Source organism: Ursus americanus, chromosome 9, assembly GCF_024610735.1.
Source record: "Ursus americanus isolate L20-20 chromosome 9, mUrsAme1.1.p, whole genome shotgun sequence".
Lineage (NCBI taxonomy): Eukaryota > Metazoa > Chordata > Mammalia > Carnivora > Ursidae > Ursus > Ursus americanus.
The window spans coordinates 63,462,189-63,471,654 of record NC_142135.1 but is presented as its reverse complement, the minus strand read 5'-3'; the positions used below and the strand labels follow the sequence as shown (position 1 = coordinate 63,471,654).

Below are 9,466 nucleotides of genomic sequence, written 5' to 3'. Positions count from 1 at the left end.
TTTAGTAACCTGAACAATTTGTGCCTTTTTTATATTTAACATCTCATAGATCCCATATATATTTGGTTTAAAATGAATATTTAGTACCCAGGACCTCATGAATGTTAGATATCCTTTGATCCTTTTATTCCTTCCCACCTATGTTTGACCCACGTGTGTTCTACTTACTAACTGCTCGTCTATATATAACATACCTTAAATGTTTCACTTATTTTTTACAAATTTATTCATCTTCTATAATAGAACTAAATATTGCAAAAGCAAGTGCACATTACAACGACATTGTCCCTAACTGCCAGGCTAGTAACCCTATCAAAGAAAGAAATTCATTTAAGTCAACATAACTTATCTACATTGATATGGGAAATCTAGCCTAGCTTCCAGAGCCGACTAGCTGGTTTTAACCACTATGAGCTATATGGCTCCAGTCAAGTCACTTATTCTCCCCATCCTTCAGCTTCCTCAACTGTAAAACTGGAATGATAGTGGTATCTACTATATATGACCATTGTGTAGATTAAATGAAATAATCTAAACTCAGAACAGTGCCCAGCACATAGTATATGCTATATAAGTGATAATTTTGTAATAAAATTTTCCATAGACCCCTTCACACAGGTGCCCCAAAACATCTCTTTTTCATCTAAACTATCATCTAGACTTAATGCCATTTCTAGGTCTGGATTCTACCTCTGTTCCCTCTGGGAAAATTACAGTGGTGCTTGCCTTATCTCAGATTATGTGACAAAGCAAATATGATATGACTGTAACACAATGAGATCAGTCCAATGAGAGGACAATGCAGAGAGTATTACAATTTCCAGTTCATCCCCAATCATCTTATGTTAATTACACCATTTACAATCATTTTATCATTTTAACTCACAATTCCTATCCTCTGTATTATCTTGCTGTGTTTTTTTTTCTCCTTCTCCTGCCCTATTCAGTTTAAAGTACTCTATATCTGCTAGCCAGCTTGTGAACAAATGCATCCTGCCCCTCCATCCATTCCGCACACTTGGCCAAGAATGCATCATCCTGGTGTCTTATACCAGGATTCACACATCCAAACACCATTTGTCAACACCATCCACCATTTCCCTCCAAGATCTTCCTCAAACATCCAAGTCTCATCTGAAGGAAGAAATGATGAAGAATGATAATAGTTACCCTTTGGCCAATAGCTGCTATGTACCAGGAAGTTTGTTCATGGCTTCCCACTCTTGATCTCTAATCCTGGTACCACAGGTATTATTGTTAGCACCCATAAGGTTTCCTGTTAAGTATCACTCATAAAGTCAGAGACAGGAAAAATAAAAATGCATTTAGAATTAAACTATAAAATCAATACACAATAGATCAGAAATATGTTGTCATCTTAAATACCCAGAGAGTGAAGAGTCTTGCCTGAATTGACCAAAACCAGATAGAATGTATAAAGTTATCTAAAGGAAGAATGTGCCATAAAAACTGTAGAAAAAAAAGAAGTCAGCTACCAGCTCGTTGACCAAAGAATCATTCCCAACTCCTACTCTCTTGTCATTTTCCACTCTATAGGATGAAAAAGCCAAGCACTTACTTTTCCAGCCTTCTTTGCAGCTGGACGGATGAGAGACAGGCACATAAGGGGACCATGAGATGGGGTCATATAACACAATTCTGACAAGTGAAAAATAACTGGAAATCTGCTGGGGATGTCTACAAGAGGTTTTGCTTTCATAAGAAAAGGGACACTCCTCCCCCATCTCCTCCCACCTTGAATGAGAAATATAACGGCTACAATCAGAAAGGACATGGCATTTAGACTCTAATAGATCTGAGTTCAAATCTCAGTTTTCCCACTTACTGGAAGTGCAGTATTGGGCAAATATTTTAACATGCCTCAACTGTAAATGGGTTTAATAATACCTGTAGATGTTCCAATGAGAAGAGAATGATGCACCAGAATGGTCAGATGCTTGAATCCTCAGCTGTTACATTCTTTCCAACTGGCAGTTTCCCGGAATTGCCCGATTTTAATCAGAAGGCACTTGTCACCATTGCTCCTCTCTGGGTGCATCCACATTCCTTGCTCTGCCCATATCTCTGAAAAAAAGTCCGTTTATTAAACTCTCTCAAATTGACCATTTCAGGGTGCTATCTACTTTCTGCTAGAGCCCCAACTGATGTAACCACTGATGAAATATGCATGTCTGAGGTAATTTCACTCAGACCGAGAGTAACCAGTCCAACCAGGCCTCAGAGGCGCCCTTCAATCCAAAGACTTGAACCAAGCTTCCTTCCCTTCATGTCTGTTATTCACCCTCAAGTTACCAGGAAAGGACTCTGGTCTCCCACCTGTCTCAGGGATGGGGACACACACACACACACACACACACACACACCCCATCCCACCCCAACCAAAGAAAAGGAAATAGCATCCAAGCAGAATCTATAGCTGGATTAAACTTTCAGAAGAATAAAGAAAAAGCAAGAAGGACTAAAATACTTTAAACCCCATCTAGTTTCATGTTATATCCCTAAAGCTTACTATAGCGCAGTCAGTGAAGTCAATAAATGAATGATAAAAAGGACTGCCCATGTCCACATCCCCACTCCAGCTTAGGAAAGAAGGAAAAGCAGAGATGAAGGGGAAAAGCTTCCCTCACAACTAGGCTGGAGAAAAGAGGGGAAGACCAACAATTATTCAGTAATCTCAACAGTCTGGGATTACTTGTATGTTTCATGTTGTGTACTTACTCTCCATTAATTTTGATCAGGTTATCAAAACCTTGAATTTCCTTATTTCTCTCTGGTATTATTTCTCTTATTTTACTCTAGGTTCCTCCAGAATTCAGACACACTGAGGTGTTGAGAAGCAACTTTCCTCAAGCTTAGTGGCCAACTTCCATTCATTGTTGAGCATGAAAATTAACACAACAGAATCCCAGTTCCTGCCAGAATCAAGCCATTTCCATAATCTTAGTGGCCTTGGGCTCTTGCTTCTGGGCTTCCCTGCTAAGTCACCTGTTGGGTTACCTAACTCTAGGCTTCCTGGTCTTCTGACACCTCAGTGCCATTTATACTATGCCATCCCTGCTCCTGCTATCTTAAGATATGCCTTTACTCTGCTAGGACAGCCACTTGCTATTGCCAGCAACTTACCAGTAATCAGCAGCAATTAGCAGCAGCTGCCTGAGTTAACACACATTAGAAGCAACTCAGCAAACTCAGAGGGAGAAACCTCTGAGAATTTGGACAATGGCTGACCTCTTCTCATCCTCCAGCTGCAGAGGACAGCCTTATCTCCCTAGAACTCTAAAGAGACTGCTAATGTACATTAGATTTTGTAAACTCACAAGGAGCCATTCCTTCTTTGGGTCTGCAACATATCTTTCTGGAATTCCCTCCATGAAACGTGGTTTGGCATGCTCAGGTGTAGTCAGATGGCAGGTGGCTAGCTTCATGTTATCCTCAGTGATGAAGGTCCAGAAGTCATTCACTTTGAGCTTCTTCCATCAGCAAAACGGCACCAAAGGACTTCACTGGGGTGATGTTCAGAGGTGGCTCACGGAAAATGAATCTTAAGACCGTCATTATTCCATTCAAGACACACATTGGCTGTGCCCACCATCCAATGCCCAGAAGTCAAAGTCCGCTGAAAAATAAGACATGGGCTCAGTGTGGAACTGCTGGAGAAAATCAATCAGCAATCTATCTATATATCATTAAAAACAAACAATTATTAAGCCTCTCCTATGTTCCAGGCACAGTGCAGGCACTGGTATTCAGAGATAAGGAGTTCACAGGCTAGAAAGAGTGTGAGAGATCTAAATAGACAGTTATTATATGGTATGATAAACACTGAGATAGAAGGAAGTGCTAGAGAAGCTTATAAGAGGACATCAGGAAAGACTACTTAAGACAATGCTCAAACCAAGCCAGAAAAAACAAACAGGGGTCAGCAGGACAGAGATGGCCGAGGGCACATCGGGTGCAGATGGTCAGAGACAATGAGAGAACCGGGGACATTTGTGGGGTTGTACTTTTAGTTCAGCTTGTAGGTCAGGGGACAAGAAAGGCATGAAGTGGCAAAAGATGAGACTGAAGAAAGAAAGTCAAAGGAGGAAAAAGTCTAGAGGTTCTTGGTGAATTCCAAGGTTCTTCCAACTACTATCTCTATTTTCTTAAAAAAGAGCCATGAAAGAATAGAAGAGAATTTGGATATCAACTATGGCCACAGAGGACAAATCAGGGTAAGAGGCAGCACACTGAAATGATGGGATGATAGAAATTCACATATGTAAAACATCTTACAGCCCACCAAGCTCTTTCACTATCAATAATGGAAGGAAACGTGAACAGGTCAAAAGACCTAAGTTGTTATCATGCCTCAGTTGTTGCCTAGGATGAGTGATCCTCAGTCAGTCTTTTTATGGGTCTGGATCTCATTTTCACATCTACAGGATGAAGAGGCTGGATCACTAAGGCTTTTTCCAGTTCAAACACTCCACATTCTTAGAAGCTGGTACTACTGAGTCTTTACTGCCATGTTGGAAAAAATAACTTCTCCTCCAAAGTCCTGGAGTTATAATTTTCTGAAGGTTTTCAAGGTGGGTCTAACCCATATTTCTAATCATAATCCATTTTCTGCTTAAACAAACTGGTCACAAATAATCTAACATCACCCTTTTTAAAAACTATCTCCAATTAAACAAAAAAAACAAGGTGCCTTCATAAACTCTGGAAATCCCTCTGATCCCCAAAGAGTCAGTATTGCACTCCAAACTGAAATTGTTTCATGATATGTAAACAAAGGCCCCAAAATTATAGCTTTCTTTCTTTTTTAAATTTAGGCACTAAAAACCCACAGGGATATTTCATAATAAAGAAATGAATATATTGCACCTTCTGCTTTTCTCATCATTTATTATTAAAGACTTTTCCAGGCCAGCAGGCTCACGTTGTTTAGGAATCCATCCGGGCCTGCTGGTAATTCTCATTATGAGGTAAGGAGCACAGTCCGAGAGGTCCTTCGTCTTATGGAGAATGGAACAATGTGGCTGTCAACACAAAGACTGAAGATGCAGCCAGGCACTACTCAGCAGGAGCAGAAGGATGGCTCGGTAGTAGTGATCATGTTTCATGCAAACAACCTAAAATTAAGAGAAGAGAAAAAACTGAAAATGTAATTTGCTAAGTTTTTCAACAATGGCATTTATTTTTAAAATAAGGGTTCTGTGCTTAAAGGCATTGTGCTCTGCTGTGGGATCTGAACATGGAAAAGCTCAGCCTGTCTGCGAGGAGTTTACGAGAAACAGGAGACTTGAAAAATGAGAGTAGAAGGTAGCAAAAGATGGGTATCACAAAATCAGAAGATTAGTTCAGAGAGGAGAGAAATTGCATGCTGAGATCAGTGAGGCTGCAATCAGTTGGGATAGGGCAAGGCTGTGGCAGGAGGTGAGTGAAGCATCTGTCCTCCAGGCTGTCTGGACCACCTCCCTCTCCCTGGGCACTCTTCTTTCACTTAACAATTTCCCTCCTTGGATCATCTGGATTTCCTTCCTTCCTTCCTTCCTTCCTTCCTTCCTTCCTTCCTTCCTTCCTTCCTCGCCTTCTTTCATTTGTCCATTGTGTATCTCCTCCACTAAAACACAAGGTCCATGACAGCAGAACTTTGCCTTGTCCTCTTCAATGCCTACAACAGTGACTAACATAGAACAGGTGCTGAATAAATGGTAGGAAGCCAGGCAGGCATGCAGGAAATAAGGGGGAAAAGGGAAGGAGGGAGGGAAGATACAACCCACAGAAATGAATTCATGTTGTTACTCATCTTTACCTTACATACTATTTACATTTTAAAGTTTGATGTGGATTCCTTCCACTGAGAGAGCTGCCCCTGCTCCCTTTAGCCCACCTAATTTTTAACTTGGCCCTAAATTCTTTTACAATCCTATGCCTGGCCATTGCCTACCATGCATCCTACCAAACTACACAATCATTTGTACATGCCATGTCTTTGTTTCTGCTGTTGCTGTGCCTAAAATAGCATTCTTCTTGTATTTTTCTCTGCCAGATAAACTCCCACTCATTCTTCAAAACACAATGTAGCAATTAAGAAATATCTAACAAAATGTTAAATATGCACTCCTTTTGACTCTACCCACTGCTGTAAATGTATCCTTGGGGTTTTCTCACACAAGGAAAATGTTAGCTCTTCTAGGAAGTTCTTTCTGTACTCTGAGGCCAGGCTACAGGCTCTCTTGTGTTCCAATAGCACACAGAGCACCCCTTTCATATATCATTTATCCCACAATGTGTAACTATTTGTTTACAAGGTGTCCTCCTCATAATAAACCTGACCAGCTCATGAAACTTACATTCTTATGGGTAGACAAAAAAAAAATGTAAGTAAGAGAGCAAATAAATGCATAAATATATACTTTCAAATAAAAGCTGGGGAAAAAAGGATAATGTAATCTCCAAACTAGGAATGAGAATCTCCCTTTTAAATTTATTATGTACCTACTGTGTATCATGGTTGACACATTTTTAAATCTAAATTGTCTTTTAAGTGTCTACACTATGCACTTGGATATTCAATGGTATGTTGCAGGCATCTAGGTCCTGTCTTGCCCAAATATGTTGTAAGATTATAGTGGGCAGAATCCATATCCTGTACATCTTTGCCTGCCCCCATGTCATCTAGCACATGGCGCACAGCAGGATTTAAATTACTACCTGGTTGACTGGTCACAGAAATAACTGAAAGCACAAGTGTTACTGACAAGTTTGAAACATCATCTATGAATAAAGAGATCAAACCCATGGAGAAAGAAGAGTCCAAAAATGGCCCCTGACTAGCTCATATTAAACACAAAAACAAAACAAAAAACCTTCTGATGCTATAGATTAGTATAACTCCAATATGTAATCTGAATTTACTGTCTATAAAGTGAATTTGTGACTTATAAGAAAGAAACTTTGTTTTGAAGGAGTACAGAAACCTATAGGACGTGTATCATGCATAGCCTCTGATTTCTATACCCTCTATTTTCTGAAGAAGGAGAAGGAAAAGGAAGAGAATCACACACACAATTAATAAGAACGAGCAGGCAAGTCACAGATTGGGAAAAATTATCACAAAACATATATATGGAATATTATTGCACATGTACCAGATGGGCAACATTTTTAAAAATCTGACATTAATAAATGTTTTCAAGAACGTGGCTCATTGGGAACTCTCATCCATTGCTGGCAAAAGTGTAAATATATCCAGCTACATACAGTTGATTCTTATTATCAGGACTAGTTATGTTTTATAAAGTTGCCACAAACACTGAATTAGCAAACACTGAACCACTGCTCCTGGGGGAAAGAAAGGGTTAGTTTCCTGCAAGTCTCTAGTCACAATATTTTTGTCAACCAGTCAATATATAAACTTGTTTTATGTGTGTTTCTCTTCAAAGACACCTTATTTAATACATGTTGTTGATTCATCAACATTGAATTCATGGCCAATAGCACTATAACTTAGGCCTTTATAGAGGAAACATCTAAAACACATATATTCTCCATAGGACACACCATAGCTTTCTTGTGCTTAAGGAACACTAGACAGCACTTCAGCACTACATTTAGGGCCCATTTTAAACAGTGAAATCAACAAAAAACACAAAAACATAAAAAACTTGGCAGAAATAGACATGTAAAGGACACTTGTTTATAAAGAGCTGAAAAAAGAAGGCAGAGTGCCACCTGATTCAACCTCAGCTGAAATGTGCACATTGGCAAGTGAATATTTTGCCACTCTGCACCTGTCTGTAGTTGATCATGAAAGCAGCATGAGGATTGACTTTGGAGTTACAAATAAATTCTATCAAGTAGGAGAAATCATAAATACAGAATCTGCAAATAATGAGGATAGATTGTATATTGGGAGAGCAATTATAGTCATTATTATGAATCAGTTTCATGATGAGCATGCACTGTAACCCAGCAATTCCCTCCTAGGTATAAACCATATAGAAAGTCTTACACATGTTCGGCAGAAGGTATATACAGGTTTATTTGCAACACATCATTCATAATAGCCCCAAACTGGAAGCAACCTAAATACCCTCCTCAGTAGAATGGGTAAATATATTACAGAAGAGTTACACAACTGCAATACTATATAGCAACAAACATTTAAAAAAAATTTTTATTTAAATTCGATTAGCTACATATAGAGAATGAACATTTTTAAACTACAATTACATGCAACAATGTGAAAGAATTTCACTAATAGTGTAGAATGAAAGATGACATCTACAATGCAGTATTGAATGAAAGAATACTTACTGTATGATCCCATGTTATAAAACATTAAGTTTTTAATACTTCATTTTATGTTGAAGAATATAAACAGGTGGTGATACTATAAGGAAAAGCCAAAAAATTATCACAACAAATATTTAAAATATGCATATAGGTTTGTGACGTGGAAAACAAAGGCAAAAGAAAAAATTAAATTTCCTTACTGCTTACAGCCCATTGACAAGTCCTTGAAACAGGCAGTGACATCCCCCTAGGAACTCAGCTGCCTCTGTTAATACTTTGCTAAGAGCAAAAGGCAATCTTAGCCTGAAACCCCCAGGATCCTGTAAATCTACTTTAACATATAAAAATTCCTTTAGAAACTTCCTTTCTCTACCCCCCACCAAAGAAATATGTTGGCAATCATCCCCCAAGCATACGGCTCACTGATATACATCTAAAGAGTCTCATGACTAGGGTTTTATTAGACAGTAATAAATGACCTTTTCCTACCAACAGCTAGCCCCCTCAAAATCCCAGAAACCTTGCTTCCAAAATTGCTTAAAGACTTACACTATCCCTAACCCCTCTCCCAACTTGAAAGTATGTGATCAGCCATTCCTCATGACCCCAGTGCAGTTCTTTCTGCCCATAGTTTCCATACCTGTGCTTTAATAAAACCACCTTTTTGGCACTGAAGACATCTCAAGAATTCTTTCTTGGCCATTGGCTCTGAACCCCAACATTTCCTAATTCACTCTACATACACTTTTCTATGTATATGGTACACTCTTTACAAAAAAAAAGAAAAATTAAATGTTTTTTTAAAAGGGTCGCAATGCTCCCCGAGTAAAATTCTTATATGAAATGGGGAAGCGAGGCAAGACCTACTTGCAAAGAGGATTTTTAGCTTTTCCCAATGTTTAAAAGATTACCACCTTAATAAGAGCATACATCAATTCACTTGCCTTTTCTTTTCTTTTTTTTTTTAAGATTTTATTTATTTATTTATTTGACAGAGAGAGAAAGACAGCCAGCGAGAGAGGCAACACAAGCAGGGGGAGTGGGAGAGGAAGAAGCAGGCTCCCAGCATAGGAGCCGGTTGCAGGGCTCCATCCCAGAACGCTGGGATCACACCCTGAGCCGAAGGTGGATGCTTAACGACTGAGCCACCCAGGCGCCCCCA

The 9,466-nt window shown here is 39.2% G+C and overlaps 1 long non-coding RNA gene across 1 annotated transcript; it reads right to left on the bottom strand.

Moving 5' to 3' along the window:
* Window positions 1-1,915: 1,915 nt before the first annotated feature.
* LOC148109487 (uncharacterized) lies at window positions 1,916-5,114 on the bottom strand. The gene is made up of 3 exons (XR_015725653.1): window positions 4,888-5,114; window positions 3,339-3,637; window positions 1,916-2,085 (listed from the first exon to the last, which is right to left on the bottom strand). It is a non-coding gene; the product is annotated as an uncharacterized LOC148109487 (long non-coding RNA).
* Window positions 5,115-9,466: the final 4,352 nt, after the last annotated feature.